The sequence below is a fragment of the Poecilia reticulata genome, chromosome 14 (assembly GCF_904066995.2).
Source record: "Poecilia reticulata chromosome 14, P_reticulata-male-v2, whole genome shotgun sequence".
NCBI classification, from domain to species: Eukaryota; Metazoa; Chordata; class Actinopteri; order Cyprinodontiformes; family Poeciliidae; genus Poecilia; species Poecilia reticulata.
In genome coordinates, this window is record NC_088843.1 from 14,666,937 (window position 1) to 14,684,362 (window position 17,426).

General features: G+C 40.9%; 1 protein-coding gene across 2 annotated transcripts in view; it reads left to right on the top strand.

The window, feature by feature from the left end:
* Positions 1–1,464: 1,464 nt before the first annotated feature.
* The window catches only part of gabra3 (gamma-aminobutyric acid type A receptor subunit alpha3), a 120,491-nt gene continuing 104,529 nt past the window's right edge, over positions 1,465–17,426 (top strand). For both annotated transcript variants that reach the window (XM_081615219.1, XM_081615220.1), the window contains exon 1: positions 1,465–1,891. The gene's annotated coding sequence lies outside the window, so the exon portion shown is untranslated. The remainder of the gene's footprint in view (positions 1,892–17,426) is intronic.

Consider the following 17,426-nt stretch of genomic DNA (forward strand, 5'->3'; position numbering starts at 1 on the left):
TCCAGAAGAACAGAAAAGGGTTAAGTGGTCTGAAGAGTCCAGCGTAAATATACCTGAATGACCAGATTACCCAGCACCGGCACAATCCAACATGATAAATCTTGTGGCATTGCACAACTATGCAGCGGTTAACGAATGCCGTAACAAAAGCTAGATGCAGTCCAACAAAAGATGAAGAATGAGTGCTGGCCCATTTTGTTTCGGTGTTGTAGAACACAGAAAATTCACAGCCAGTTCAAACTTTTGGATCCAATTGTCGTTTTTAAAAACTACTGTTGCATGTCACAGAATCACTCCCCCAAGGAAAATAAATAAATAAATAAATAAATAAATAAATAAATAAATACCAAAGAAAAAGAAAGTAAATCAAAGTCCAAAATTAATATCATCTTCAAGATGATCAGAACTGTGTGTTATTCCTTATACAACATTTTTCAATAAACTTCATTTTACTCTATTGCATCTAAACACATAATCGTATTTAGATTAATCCCCTAAGAGAGACGATCATAAAATCAGCCACAACCAGGACACGATTGAACTTTCCTGCATCTGTCTTGCTAATATTTAATCTTAAAGCATTTATCAGTCATAATCTACAACGAGTTTCTAATCTAAAGAAAATACGTAAACGTTGGAGCCGATATAAGCCACATCTCGAAGATATTACTATGTTGTCTTTTTGCTGTTGGGAAGTCGAACATAAAAATAAAAATTATTCCAAAGATACATTCATACTTCTATTGGAGCACCAGTCCATCTACATAACCTCTCTGAGGACACATCGGTGCTTAAAAACTCTTGCAGCAGTTTGCAGAAATCCCCCCCCTCCTGTAGCCGCACAGCCATTTTAATGCCAGCTGAAATCTGGCTGAGAGGTCATGTGGATCAGTTGTTGCTTCTCTTGACAGTTGTGACATATCTGTGTTCATAGCGTAGAACAAAATCAGGTCAGGGTCTGCTGCTCGCACAAACACACCTGGGAGTTGGAACAGAGCAAACACAGCTTCTTGCCATTTGCTGCTGTGTGAGCAGCGGGTTAGAGGTGCTGTTACCTCCTCCCTCGTGAGGGCACCTTGGGCACAGGGAAACAAAAGTGAGGTTTCTGTCATATTTCCCCCTCTACTCCCTGTCCCCACTTTTTTTTTTTTTTTTTTTTTTGTGCCAGGATCTCTGATGAGACAACAGCACCCCAAGGTCACGAAGTGGGGGATAATCAGCTCCCATTTCCTGCTGCTGCACCGACTCAGATGAGATTACTTTATCACTGTCAGCAGCAGCTCTAAGGCTGGGCATCTCTGTCAGTCCAGGGTGAACCTTTGGGCACCTGCGTCAGAGCTCAGACCGCCAAAGCCCACGGAGTAAAGTGGGCCCACTCACCGCCGTTTCACGTCTGAGAGGCTGCTGCTGCTGCTGCTGCTGCGCACAGGCGCACAACAAGGAGGAGGGAGGGCGGATGAGGGGAGGGTTGGGGGGGGTTAAGGGTCCTCTAGTTGTCGGGAGCATCAGTGACAAGCTGCTCGGTTAAACCCTCTCGCAGACGGTCCACTACCGTGTCCATGTGGGTTCTGATCGCCTTGACAAATCAGCGCCTCTAAACCAGCCCCCGGGTCCAGGGTTTGCCCCTCCTGTCCAGCACCAATCTGAGCAGGGGAAGGAGGAGGGGGGCGGGAAGGTTAGTTTGAAGAGGGCAGAGCTTTGCGAAAGCACGCCAAATTATTCCCTATTTCACCGCTGGAAAGAGAAAAAAAAAAAAAAAAGAAAAAAAAAAAAGATCCATACCCAGTGGATGATAACAGTTGAGGGTGAAATCAGACGGACTAAGCGTCAGAACCTCATTAACTCCAAGGAGGGAGAAGAAACGGCAGGAACGCAACCCTCAGTGCTGCGGGTGAGATTCAGATTTTTTTAAATTAATTAATTATTATTGTTATTATTATTATTATTATATATTTTTTTTATATGTCCGTCTTTACCTGTGCCGCTGAATGTCTCGTGTTGTTGTTTTTGTTGGGGTTTTTTTTAAAGAGTTTCGGTAACGTTCAGGTCCGAATGACAGCGGGAGACGCTTTCTGACGTCCTCGGCAGCGATGTTTCATTCAACATGCAACAACTGCTGTTTGTGGAGCTACCGCAGTATAATTGATGGCTTAACAGGTCTCTGTGGCTAAAGTGGAGATGATGCTGGACCGAGGGATGCGGCGCTGCATGCGTACCCTGCCTGCTCCGTTTCGTTTGCGCTCGGGAAATAAGTAGTGTTGTTAGAAAACGTGTCTTTTCTTTCCCCCCTGTGTTAAATAATTGTTTTATCTGTTTGTTAGTTGTTGTTGTTTTTTTTTTTTTTGCTCGTCTTCGACTGGAAGCGGAATGCGACACTGTGGCTCGTGCGGGTAATTGTTACTTTCTGTTAATAGGCAATTAACGTAGCGCGCGACGTTATTTTTCCTCTCTCATTGGCTTTAATGTTGACAGAAAAATAATAAAACATGAGCGCGTTCGTCCTAACTCCGGTCTCGTGCTTTGACCCCCCCGCGTGCCATGCAGCCCGTCAGAGAGGAGATGCCGCAACATGAGAGAAGACTGTTGAGCGGAGGCTAAGTTAACCTTGGAATAAACCCCCCCCACCCCCCACCTCCACCCCTCGTTAAAGCTGTCTGCGCCCCCTCTCACCCCTACCTTGCAACGCCACCTCTCTTTAGCTCAATAGCATACTTCTGACGTTCCTTTGCTCACAAGTTTGCTTTTTAATAACCTTAAAGAGAATTTGAAGCGCTTCTGACAAGAGACATGTCTGCTCCCTTCTTTACCTCTCTGGGTGCTTTTCCTTCGTTGCATGTTTGTATGTTGTCACTGGACACAGAGGCAGCACGGCGCCCTGCTGCTTGAATAATGTATTTGTAACATCAAGATCTGCCTTTAGCATCCACTTGATTGCAGAAGTCACCCTCCCTCTCATGAAAAGTATGTAGAAAATGGGTCAGCAGAGACAATGCAAACAAAGAACATGCACTCATAACATATAGACTGCCTTCCTGCTGTTGAGTGGGAGATTACGAGGAAGCAGTGTTGACTTGCCAACTGACTCCAACGCTGAATCACACACGTGCCTAAATGTCCATCTTAATGTTTCAAGCCGTTTGTGATAAAAGAGTTTAACGTTTCCCGTAAAGGAAGTCCTTAAACAGATTAGCAGCTCATAATCAAAGACTAAGAAAATGCTAGCCATTAATTAACTGCGCTTTTCCAGTGGGGGGAAACATTAAAGAATTAATATTATCAACACAGTCACTTGTGTTCCCTCAAACAGATCCGCTAAAATAAATGGAACTGCATCATGTTTTATTCATATTTGCATATTTAAGGTTGATTAGGATTTTCAGAATCTTCCTGTTGGTGATTCATTACTTTCTTTTTCCCCCTGGGGTACAAACATGATATTACAAAGAGGCCCACTTTTCTAGCCACTGGTCACATTCTGGTAGTGGAGCCATATATTTCTATCACACAGAGTTTGGTTAGGGAGGCAAAACGAATCTATAGCTCACTGTTATAGCCCTCCAGCAGAGAGAGGTCACAAAGTCTCCATACCAATCATTAGACACTCTGTTCTATGAGAGTGATGTAAGAAAATCCTTTTTTTTTCTGTTCAGAGTGTGCTTTGGTCAGATTGGAGTGACTGAGCGTTTTGGTTATAAACTCTGCAAGTGGGTCTGACGTCAAGCAATGGACGAGTCTGTGGGAAAGCACCTCGTGTCTACTGTTGAGTACGGTGGTGAGCCTGTGATGCTGTGGGCAAACTTTTTGAGTTAGCCAGAGATTTTTTATAATAATTATAATTAAAAACAATCTGGTGGACTCTACTAGTATGATAAATTATTGATCCATAGCGAGACAGAAATTATTCAGAGGACATAAACTAAATTCCAGCAGAAAGCCAGCATGGTGAACTACAGAGGGAGAAAACCCAGGACATAGAAAGTGACTGTGCAGAAAGAAACAGTCAGTGATTTGTCTCTGGTTTTGTCCTGATTTTTGGAAAAGTTGCAGAAGACGACTAAAAACGTCCTGTTGGCTAAAAGGGCTGTGAAAATATTAATATAGTTTCCCAATGATTGTCCCACCGGCTTTGTTACAGCAGTTTCTTCAGGTTTTCTTTCCAGGCCAAGTAAATATATTCAAATAGGCTTACTTTTTTTAGACCGTATACTACTGCAATTATTTTTTTTATTGCATGTTTCAACAAGGCATCATGTACGCCTAAATTGTACTAAAACTCAAAATGTCATATTATTATTGGCAGGAGCACTTTAAACCCTTTCCTCATAAGTGTCATTGCTGCTCTCTAAATGAGTTCTCAGGTATTCAGATATTTCTGCCCCCTGAACATCTTCTGTCTGAAAAATATCCAAGAATGCTACATGCAGGGTTTTCAAAATAGGTCGTTAAGTCCTCAAGGCTGTGGCTGACGTCACGGTGGCTTTTAATCATCACCTAATTTCAGTCTGAAGTGTGCAGAGGTTAAAACGTAGCCCGTACTTCAGAGGAAGCTACGCTATTGCTCAAATTTTAGCTTAATCTTTTCCCTGCTTTTCAACCAGCCAGAGTCAGAGGCCACGTTCTCGATATAATTACTGGACACCGTCCAGTTTGAGGTCATGGGAGAATTCCACCCGCTTTTCCCACTTGCAAATGTTTTAGGCAGTTTTTCCCCTTCTGCAACTCTCCATTGTTGTCGCCACACCTTTCGGTGTGACAGAACACACAGCCGTATGGTGTTCCGCACGGCCCGCTCTCAGTCTGCACCAAACGTGATGATCCTGGACTCATGAGTGTGACCACAACTAAATGGCTTAGCCAGTTTGGACATAACGGGCTCCCCCCTCCCACCCCATGTTTTCCTTCGCACTAAATTGTTGTGTGGGGAACAAACTGCTGTTCAGATTTCTTGCCCGCTGTAAGCAAGCTAGCAGACGGAGCAGATCTTTCTGAAGCTCTAACGTCACACTGTTCAAAAGATGGAAGGTTTTCAGGATGATTTTTTTTGTTTTAAAAATTTTCTACACCTCTTGAAGTTTTAGCATGCATCAAAAACATCAATGTGTCTTACAGTGATTTTATGTGATAGACTGGCACAATGTGGTGCATAACGGTGAAGTGGAAGCCGGATTTCTGACTATCTGTGCAACTTTGTCAGATTGTCCTACCGTAGCACGGATAGATAGCCAAGTCTATATGTCAGTTTTGCTATGCTTGCAAAACTGCTACCGTCATGTTTACAAACCGAAAACTATGGCAGGCTGTGTTAAAAACATTATTTGAGTGACGGGACTGAAATGGAAGCTTAATAGTTATGCTTAGCGTAGCTCTGGAGCAATTTACATACGCGACAAAAACATAAAAATATCACTTCCTTCATCTGAATATCCTACCCATTTAAAATGAAAAGCTATCGCAGATGTTTGCACTAATCCTTTTATTAGAGTATCTTACCTTTTTAAAAAAACATTTTAAATACATATATTTTTGTAAGAATAAAACGGCGTCACACCGGGGAAACAGATTCTTATTGAAATTAAATTAAACAGACATCTGCAAATACAGATCACTGCAACTCTTTTTTGCACATTAATATGTTGTATGACTTTATCAAATTCAGCGCAGCAACAATGTGTCCACTGGATTGCACAGGTCACTGTGCACTGACATGTCAGGGTATGATTAATATACACTAATATCACAGCTTCAATCTCACAGAATATCGCTACCAACATGCTCTATTTAGCACGGTTTAGAAAAAAAAAAGTGTTATTAAACTGAAATATTTAAAGTATAGGAGCAGGGTTATAAAGCCAGGTATAAATAAAATAAAGCTTACCTTAATCTTCGACAAAATAAAATGGACGAAACAAAACTTCCACAGTATTGATAAGAAATCTGCTGAGTAAGCAGACTGTGACGTAGCATCGATGTGCGCATGGACATTACCACGAGCTGAGATGGATTCATGCGTAGCACAGATTGTTAGAACACCGGTTTTCAATCTTTTTTTTTTTTTTTTTTAATAAAACGGAGACCCATGGCGACTCTGGAGGAGCAGCAGAGCTCAGTAGCTCTGGAGGGAAACTGCATCCACAGGAAATCTGCTAATCTTGATTTGCATCATAATCTTATCTTATTTTTATGCGACCTAGAGAGAACTAACGACCACCAAGCAAGTGTTTTCTTTAGATCCTCAGTATGTGACAAGTATTTTACATTTTATTTGTATTAATTAAAAGAGATGTTTTATTTAATGTTCAGTCTATGTAAAGCATCTTTTAGTAACATGAAGTGATGGAACAGTAGTTGGAAGAAAGACATTCTTGAAAAAAATGTTTATAACAAGCAATGTCGGGGAACACAGCAAACATGCGTTAGGAGGTGTTCTAATAAGAGACTATTCCCCCAACACCCCCCAAAAAAACTCAGTTGTAAAACATAGTAGTGGCAGCATTGTGCTGTGGGAATGCCCGTCTTCAGCAGGAACATGGATGTTGACTAGGATTCATGGGATGATGGATGGAGCTAAATCCATTGTATCCATGGAAGAAAACTTATTAGACGCTGCAAAAGACTCGAGACGGGGTTAGAGGTTTACCTTCCAGTGGGAAAATGGTGGAAAACAAAACATACAGCCAGAGCTGCAATGGAAAGATTTAGGTAAACGTCTGGGTCACATGTTAGAACAGCATTATGTTATTCTACAATGAAGAATAATCGGGAATGTTTTGAGATGGACGAACCCGGGAGCCTAAAGGCAAAGGGAGGCTCTGTTATGTGTCGACTCAGGGGAAAGAGCACATCTTTCAGATTGTTTTTAATTTTCATAATAACCTGAAAAGCCATTAACAATTCACTTTATACTTTGTCTTGGACTATTACATAAAACCCAATTAAAATACAATGCAGTTTGTGTTTCCTACAGGACAAAATGCATTCATGTTTTAAGGGGAATGAATACTTTTTTTTTTTTCCCCAGCCACTGTCATCTCTGTTCTTTGAAGTCGGTGCACACGTGCAGTCAAACGAAATGTGGCAAAGACGGAGGCAGATTGTTGCCGGGGTTCGCATTTGCATTATTGTTCCTTCAGGCACATGGAGGCATGATGCAGTAAAAACCAAAGCATCTCAAGTGATTACGAAATAAATGAGAGTAATATCTTCCTCTGTGTTTGAGGGGAAAAAAACCAAAACAAAAACAGTTATTGGTGCTTCTTTGTGCATCGGGTGTGCGCTTTTGGCTTCGTGAGCAAGACGATATTATTACCATTCACTCCGCAAACGTCTCATGTTTATGCTGAAAAAATAAAAAGGCAAGAAGAGGGAGAAGCTAGCTTGGAAAGTCTCTATATGCCTCTCCGTCGATCTGGCGAAGCAGGCGCTGGGCTAAATTAGCAGCAGCAGCAGCCATTAAATGATTATGATAACAGTATGTAATTATGAGAGGCCCCGCATATACTGAACCACAATCACGTCAGTCATTGAACACTGAGCTCTGAGGGGAGATAACAGATGATGAGAGGTGGAACAAACCAAGATAAAAAAGAAATCTATGCAGGGTTTGTGCAGACAAAGAAGTGGAGACACAGAGGAGTTAGAAAGTATGAGCCCCCTTCCTGATTTCCTAATGTTTGCATGTTTGTCACACTTAAGTGTTTGACTGATGGCCAATTTAGACATCAGTCACAGACAAGAAAAGTAAGAATAAAACTGCAGCTTTTACATGAAGGTGTCTACTATTAAGAGAGAGAAATCTAAACCTACGTGGCCCTGCGTAAAAAAAAGTGTCTGCCCCTCCATGTTAAAATGTAACTGTAGGTTTATCACACCTACATTCGCTGTCTGTTGCCACAACCAGCCCTGATTAATGCCACACTTGCTCTTAATTGAGACATCACTTAAATAGGACCTGCCCGACAAAATGTTACTGGCAAAAACGCTGAAGACGACGACGGGAAGTAGTAGTAGTAGTAGGATGACGGTTTGTTTATGTCTGTTTGAACAGTCTGCAGCTGGCTCCAGCGTGGCACGGTTCATAAAAAGTTGTGCGTCATTCAAAAGTGTTTAGCCCATGTGCCGCTCCCAAAGGGTTTGCCTCTCCAAACCCCAAGTAAGATCGCAGAGAGAACTCATCGAAAAGGTTACAAAAGGCCCAACAAGAACATCTGAAGAACTGCCAGCCTCACTGGCCACGGTTAAGGTCGGAGGTCATGCCTCCACCATAAGAAAGAGACTGGGTTTTTGGAACTCTGCATGACATTTCCAAAACCACTGCTGAGCAAAAAGAACATTGTTTTAATTTTTCGTGAACACGTGTTGATAATCCCCAAGACTTTTGGGAAAACGTTCACTGGACAGATGAGACAAAGACCTTAGGAAGGCATGTGGTGCCTTACATCTGGTGTGAAAGTTAAACCACATTTCAGGAAAAAACAAAAACATCATACCAACAGTAAAACATAGTGGTGGGACTGGGACTGGAAGAAAATGGAGCCACGATGACGACCAAAACATCACGAAGAAGAGCGTCCGACCATCTGTTCATGACGACAAGATGAAACTTGACGAGGGTTCTGCAGCAGGACAATGATCTAAAACACACCAGCAAGTCCACCTCTCAATGGCTGACGCAAAACAAAATGACTTTGGAGTGGCCTAGTCAAAGTCCTGACCTGACTCCTTTTGAGACGCTGCAGCACGTCATTAAAAAGGCAGTTGGTTTTGGGAAACTCCCTCAATGAGGCTAAATTACAACCATTCTGTGAAGATGGAGTGGGCAAAACTTCCTCCACAGCTGCAAATGACTCACCGCCAAGTTATTGCAACATTCAATTGCAGTTGTTGCCAAGGGCGACCCGACCATTAGGTTTGGATTTTTTCCCCTTAATTGCAAAGACCTTCATTTAAAAACTGAACTTTGTGTTTACTTGTGTTGTCTTGGATTATTATTGGAATTTCAATAACTTTTCCTCCCTTCGTTTATTCTCCTGTCTCTTTGCTTTCAGCATTTATGTTAAACAAATCATTCAATCTCTTCTCATATAGGAACAATTAGCTTTGTATACCAGCTGGTTAGTGTTGTCTTGACACAGTAGTTGCTGTATTCCTGGACAAATATTCTTCCAGAAGTATAATTTCTGTAGTTTATACAGAAACAGAAGAGTCTTGATCCACAGGATTATTTTTGAAGATGCACATCTCAATAAATTAGAGGAGGGATAAAAACAAACACGAGCAGAAAATATCATCGTCATGTTTCCCAGCGGCACGGTTTAACATATTCTTGTCTTTTTTTTTGTTGTCTTTTTTTCCCCCCATTCTGTACTGAGATTTGGACCTTTTTTCACGGTGGTGGGATTGCATTCTTCAGGACATGATGAAAGGAATGTAAATTTGAGGAACATTTTTCGGGATTTAGCGCCCTAGCTTTTAAATGAATTCATGAGCCCTCCCTCTCTAATATTAAGCGTTCTTAGAAGCCATTGTCACCGCATCCAGAGCCTCACGCTGTGCGGTTCTTTAGAAGGAAGGCAGTGAGAAATCACAATCGCATAATGACTCTCTAAAAATAATAAATCCGCAGCTAAATCCTTTACGCCGGTATTTTTTAGAGTAACTTTTGAAACCTGCACTTCCGCGCTGTAGTTACAGTAGGGATTGATCTCATTATGTATTGATTGGTGTGGGCAGCCATTTTTCTCCAAGTTAAATACATATTACACTGCAGGCTGAGGGAATGTAATATTGCATTTTTCTTGCCCTGCATTAATTCTACTTGAATTTTTTTTTACCACTTTGTCAAACTACGACTGATGATGTTTAATGGTCCAAACTGTTTGACAAATAAAATCTGAAAATTGTACTTTTGAAGGCAACTGGTTACCATTAGATTTATTTAGCAATAACAGAGTAAATATGCTTGAAACCCCTTTTTCTTCCACGTCACAGTCTTGCGCTTCTTGTTGTTAGTCTTTCACATAAAATCTCATGAAAATCATTGAATTCGAGGGTTGTGGCGTGACAAATTTAGCAAAAACAAACAAAAAAACCTCAAGGGTTATGCGTTCTTTCACAAGACACTGTGTCTCTTTTGTGCCGTCTGAGCTTAAGGCGAACGGAAAAGCTTCCAAATGTCAGCCTTCCCAAGGAGACTACATCTTAATTTTAGGTCCGGCCGCACACCAGAGACAGAATGTCTGCAGGTCACGAGACACTTTGCAAATGTCAGACATCCGAGACCCGAAACGGTGTCGGTGATGAATGCCGTATTTAAAACCGTAAAACATATCCAAAAGGTTGTTTGTCCAGTGAGGAATCGTCGCTGCCTTTCCCCTAACTTGATTTTTTTATTTTTTTTATTTCCTTTTTTTTGGCTGTGAGAACAAAATACAAATATTTGATATATGACTTACGATTAAAGCTGGCAGACCACTGGAAGCAATTTTAGCTCCTCAAGGAAAAGGCGGCGCTTGGCTGTATTTTTCGCCGCAGATCCAGATAAGCTGGAAAAGATGGACTCGAAGGGTATCCCGCTGGACGGCGGATGCACTTTTTCGTGACACGGCACGCTTGGTTCATTTGCGAGTCGTGTGGACGAAAGGGTGTGGAGCACTAATGGGTTTTTTGGTGCAAGCACATATCGGTAATTAAAGTTTTCCACAGCCACTCCACATCTTGAAGATGTCATTTTGTTTACCGTTCTGACCATGGAAAAGGTAGCGGGTGCAAATGAAGGCGATCATTCACCGCTCCTCCTCGGCGACTCTCATGAGTGCGATGATACTCGTCCTTTCGTAAGACACTGTGGGCAAAACATCATTCACCAAGCAGTTGCCTTGGTAACCTGGTGAGTTTTTTTTTTTTTGTTTGTTTGTTTGTTTTTTTTTTTTTTCCTTCTTTCTTCTTCTCCTTCTCCTTCTTTGGGCCAAAGATAGTGGAGGTTATTTGGAAGTCCTGAAGGGTTTCTGTAAGAGAAGAGAAACTTTAGCTGTCTTTATTTAATTTTGTGTCGCAGCTGAGTAAATTGTGTGTGTCACTGGCTCCTGAGGGTGTCACAATCTGCAGCGTGAGCAATGCAATTATTTTCACTTCTTCTTGAGCGGGGAAACTGTGTGTCTGTCAAAGCGACTAATGCGTTTTTTTGTTATTCTGTGACCCCGAGTTCCTGAGCAAGTTTAAAAAAGAAAAAAAAAAGCCAGAAAATGTCACTGGGCTTTTTGTGATCGTGCTTTAGCAGCGTGAGTAGAAATCCTGTAGACGTTGGCTTCTATGTCCTTAGAGGACATATCTTTTCATCAGAGTAAAACAATAGCGCAGCCCCCCCCCCCCCTCCACCCCCCGCACTCTCTCAGAGTTTCCTTTTTAAAGTAATTTGGAAAGGAAACGCAGATGCCAGTATCCTGCAGGCATGTTTAAATTACTTCTTATCGCTTGGTCGTAACTGTTCCAGTTATGTAAAAAAGCAGAAATTTGCACGTCAATATTTGTTTTAGCATCTCAATTATTTCTTTTGCCTGTGTTGTGTGGTGGTGAATAAAACATTTTGCGTGCTGGGCTGATGGCTCAACAAGAGCAGCCATCTGAAGAAGGCTCTAAATGAATCCCTGTCCGCCATTGGCCAATTTATATTGGCACTGGCTGACAGATGTGACATTTAAAAGACTTGAGATGTCTTTTTTTTTTTTGTACAATTAAAAGTGATCCATCTTTTCTAAGCTCAGATTGTAACGTGATATTACAGCGGAGGTTTCCAAGTCAACTGGCTTCAAAGGCTCAATCCTCTGGGCCGTATAGAGAAAAGACGCAGCTTCAAAGGACAGCAGTAGAGATTGCTAAAGATTTATATCAAAATAAAAACCAGAGAGACAACACGGTGGCAAATGTAGCAAAGGTAAAGAGCAACGGTCTTTTAACGCCAACAAAGAAGAAGCGTATTTCTTTAATGTGATCTGCAGACATGCCTTTCAAAATGTCCTGTAAAAGTTGCAAAATAAAGGATAATATCCACAGAGTATTTAACGTAAATCAGGAGAAGTCTGTTTTCTGCTCTCTTTTTATCGGCCTTCAGTCACTTCCTCATCCAGAGGAAGTCTCTCCACCTGCATTCAGCATAATTTGGTCTGAAGAAGTTAGACCTGAAGAAACCCCTGATCTGCTTTCAAGCAACTGCAGCAGCATTTAAGGCATCATGTTGAATATGAACGCCGTTCAATGCCGTCAGTCACAACTCAAGAGTTGGCGTCTGATTCGTAGCTTCATGTTCACCAAAAATCCCAAGCGGAATTCATTTACACTAATTTAAGGTCATTTAAAAGACAGTAATAATGATAAGAAGAATAATTTGCAGCTTCTATTTCATGAAATTGAAAACAAGTCTCAGGAGCAACCACACAACAGACACTGAACAGAAAGGGTTTGAATTAAAGCTTTTGACCTTTACTTTGTTAAAACATGTTAGCTTTACAGCTAATTTTGTCGCTGGGACCACCTTGCACGGGTCTAACACGTGACATTAAGGGTAGTGGTATGAATTTTGCCCGTTGATATGGAATATTGTGTATGACATGGAATACCAGAGTTTGGTTTCATCCTAACAGTCAAGGTAATTTCACCCTTTAAGCTGTTGTTCATAGTGGCAGGCCGACCCTATTGGTCACTGAAGCGGTAAGCTTTTTGTAATCAGCTTAGCTAATGCCAATTGCTTAATCGTTCAAAAAAGTTTTGCTCGTCTCCATGCAGTTAATTGAAACCGTCTGGTCACGTAATTGCCCTACTGTTAAAATCTTTAGCAGGAGCAAATTAGTATTAAGAAGCAAATAAAAATTTCTGAAGATGTGCAAACTGATTTAGACAGTTTCCCAGATAATAAAGGGATGGTAAAACTACGCATGTTTAGGTATGTTGTTATTTCATGGTACTTCTCTCGATACAACCCAGTTGGTGTTAATCAGTCAGTCGTTCCTTCCCTTGAGTTCATTTCACCTGGTTTTCATGTCATTTAATCGCCTCCCACACAGAGAAAAGCCAGATAGTTTTTATTACTTTCCTGTCAGATTCATCTGATTTCCATATCCTTTTCACCATTGTTTTGTTGTTCCCTTCAGACTCTCTGATTTCTTTTTTTCCCCTGTAATCAAATTTATCCGGAGAAGCATAATTTACACAACAACAAATTTTAAGGAAAATGTATTGATTCCCAAAAGGGAAATTCAATAAATAATACCAACTATGTGGTTTTTGTCCTACTCTAAATGACAGAAAAACTGAAAGCATTTGTTTAATTTTACACTCAAATTTGGCAAAAAGTTAGTAAATAAATAAGTTAAAAGTACTGAATATATTGAAAACCAAATATGTTAAAGCAAAACTGGCAAGATTTCAACTTGTTAGCACTTCATACACGAAGATGTAGTTGGAGAACAGCAACTGTATAGTTTTTAAATCTGTAGAGCAGGTTAGCAGATTTTCTCTTTAACAATTCATGAAAAGTTATTTCAATATTCTTTGTGATTTGTTTATATATATATATATATAAATAAGCTGCAAAATGAGTTCCAGTAGTTGTTGTGGACAGTGGTGTGCAGTGAAAGGTTAACAGGGCTAATTCAGTTTACATGACAGTCATTCTGTATACCCAGCAGAGTGGACTGCAATCTTTTTAAATTAACTGCAAATTTCTGCACAGAACCAGCAGCTCCTTCCTTCATAAGTAAATTCCCCCTCCCCTCGGAGACGGCGGTATTTATAGTTATTTTATCAGACAGTCCCAGAGGATTGCAGGTATTTTAATGTGCGCAGCTTCTGGACACCTTCCTGCTGTCTCAGCCTACACCTTATTACTCGAGGTATAGCACAGAGACATTTATTTCACAGAGATTATTTTCCATCCACTATGCTGCGCTGACATGACCGAACGTAGTGTAGGTGTCATCAGAGTCGCTCAAATAAACCTTTTATATGCACAAGGAGATTTTACGGCTCGAATTAGACTAAATTTATTTCATTTTAACGAGCACGAGGGGATTGTTTAGCGTTTTGATTCAGGAAATTTGTTGTTCATGGTTTGAAAAGCATTAAAATGTGTGATGTCACATGTGGTAGACGGTGGTTTGTGTACTTCCCAGCTCTAATGAAGAGACAGGGGGTCGTTTTTAGCTTTGAAGACCTAAAAGAAGTGCCTTTAGGTTCATGAGTAAATATTCTACAAAGGTTTTTGGTTAGTTCAAGGTTTTGTAAGGCTGGGAGAAGATTGTAGAAAGAAAGAAAAGTGATCTCATTGCTTTAAAAAAAAAAAAGCATCACAGCAGCTTTGATAAAGCAGGAACTGTTGTATTAAAGTAAGTATAATAAAAGACTAAGAGACTACAGAGGCCACCAGCAATTTTATCATGACAGGTCTACTTTATTGCATTTGGTGTTTTGTATTTTGGTATTTGTAAGCACAGCGTGTCTCCAGGAGAGCTTTTACCGTGGATGATTCTTTGTCCCGGATGAAAAACCATGAACTTTCCTCTTTGATAAAAACTGAATAAGACATGAATAAATTCTTGCCACAGCCAAAGGACATATGAATGCTGTTATATAAAAGAAACACCACAATACAGGAAATAACCGTTGTTCATTCGCAAAAGTATTTAAGTTGAGGCTTAAAACAGCAAATAACTATTGAAAAGTGTGAAAGTTTGCCTTCAACAACAGTGGGTCAATACTTTGCACAACTACCCTTCACTATAGATACAGGTGAAAATTGTTAGGGTTACTTCTCTACCAGGATTTCAAATGTAGAGACGGAAATTTCTGCTCATTCTTTTTAGACAAAATTGTTAAAAATCTGACGGCCAGCTGCCAATTTGACAGATTGCATTTCCCACATCGAACCACTTGATGCAGACAATTTCAACTTCGCAAGAACGTCATGGTAGAAACCAAATGAATCGAGGAATGAATTCCCTGCAGAGCATCGTCTCGTTTGCTCGTTTTCAAAGCTACGGCTGACGTGATGCTTGTAATTCCAGCAGAACGTGGATTCATCCTCCAAACTGACATCAAAACCTTGAAACATTTGATTACGCACAAGCTGGGGTGCAGTTGAGGCCCATGAGTTAAGTTGTGAGACCGCAGGTTCAGGTCAGGGCAGACGAATCGTTCAAAAGTCATTTAAATCCATCGTTTATACGTTTATGAATTTTACTGGGGCAACAGTAAGTGGTTTTTCTTACTGTGGAGAAAAGGTTGAGGATTCTCTATTCAGCTGGTTCAGGCTGATTATTTAAACCAGATAAAAATTTTATGGAATTAAACATGTCATTTTTAAAAAATGAAGAGTAAATAGCTGTTTGTTTTTTGACACAGTCATGGAGTAGTTTCATTGAAGTAGTCTCATTTGAAAAGTCTCCCCATACGTTTGGTCGTCATGGTATACGGTCGCGGCTGGACGTTTATTAAGGAACTTCGGAGTAAAGGAAACTGAACACAGATGCACAAAATTAATCCACTTTGTGAAATCTATATGAAATACACTGAAGCTGGCTGTTTTAAGCACTTTCCCATCAAACAAAGTGTGATGCTATGTTCTCATGCTCACTCAGAAATGTTGATTTTCAGCTCTTTGCGTCACTTTGTCTCCATCGCCAGCTTTAGCGACATTCCTGCTCCACTCAGGTGCTCAGTCAGACCTTGGCATTGCACTGATGCATATCCATGAGCTGCAGGAAAAGACAAAGTGACAACTGTGTTGGACTCTATCATCCACTTTGAGTGATCTTGAGCTCGTGCCAAGAATGGGGAAAGTAGTCCTTTTTGGAGGACAGGATGAGCTGGAGCCCTGATTCTGTCCTCTTGGTAGAAACTGTCACAGGTTATCCTCAGAGAATACGAACGTCTCACTTCTGCTACATGCACTCATTTCATACCCTGCAGGCTGGAGGAGGGACAATAATTCTTGTCAGAGCAATTATTTGTGCAGAAAGGCCAGTCACATTGGAAGTAAATTATTAAATTTAGTTTATATGCCAGTGATTGTGACACTGTAACGATTAAACAGCACATCTCTCCGAGATCCTGCGGCTCGTTGCTGTGCAGTCCAAAGTGCTGTAAAGGAAGTTTGTGTACACCTTTGGAGTCAGAATTAGCTTTTTGTTTCAAAACGAAATTTGTTTCAATACAACTCATCCAAATACGACAATAAAAAGATGAAAGAAAAGCAAGGAAGATAGGCGACTGCAGAGGTGCTGCCCTTTATTTTAATTAGATGAAAAGACATCAGGAAGGGAAGGTGAGGGGGAGGGGGGGAGACATATCCTACACTGCATCCAAACGGCGCAAAACAAACCTCTGCACCTACGAGCAACATTTAGAGACAACATGCCAGCGAAGACGGCGAGTTGGAGAGGCTCCACAGAGACGACGCAGAGCAGAGAGCAAAGCAGGGCAAACGGCGCGTATGGAGGGAGCAGAGAAAAAGAGCGTCCGCCTTCACCGACAGCTAGAGAGGAAGGTGATAAAGGTGATATATAGGATCTGACAGCAACGACTTAAACATTACGTCTCCTCAGGCCTGTTAACTGAAAGTTTGAGGTGTTGGGGGGGAGAATTGACTGAGCACAACACCCAACTTCAAGTTCCCCAAAACTAAGTTTGCCTCTACCCAGATCGCTGGTGTTTATTCACCTCAGTTTAATGATAAACACAGTTAGAATGTCTAGATGACATGAGGGAAGCAAAGCACTGCTAAATCATAGTGGAAGAAGGACGTGGGGAGTCTCTGCATTGACTCTGCTTGTCCTCACACCTGTGTGGGTTTTCTCTGGGTTCCTAACACTGGCTGAAAACACGACTGTTGGGTTGATTGGTCTGCATAAATTGTGTTTAGATGTAGGCGTGTGCGTGTGTGTCTCTGTAGCTGCATTTCCTTTAACCGTATAATTGTGCAATTTGACATTGAAAAATAAATTTGCTAGATGGAAACATGCCAACTTAAAAAAAAAAAAAATCAAACGCTTGTTTTTTTTTATTAAAAAAAAAGTGTTAAAATGAGTTTTTTTTTTTGTTTTTTTTTGACCGCATCAAAATTGGTTTTAATTTGGCTAAGGGAAAAAAAATTTTCACATCACTTGAAACACAACATCAACAACCGAATGTTGCCGCTGCCGCAAACCACAAAGAAGACAAAGGAAGTAGTTGGAGCATCGAGGCACGGCCTGTTTTTGACAACTTATCGTGTGAACAAACTTATTCACCTGTGATTTTAATTGTGTTCCTTCCTTAATATAAACACCACAATTGCAAAATTGTTATTAAAACTAATTGCATTAGTGGCGTATTGACAAAGCTTTGTGCACGTTTGTAATGGAAGCCCAGTTAGTGTTTACCCTTTGATGGTCTGGTGA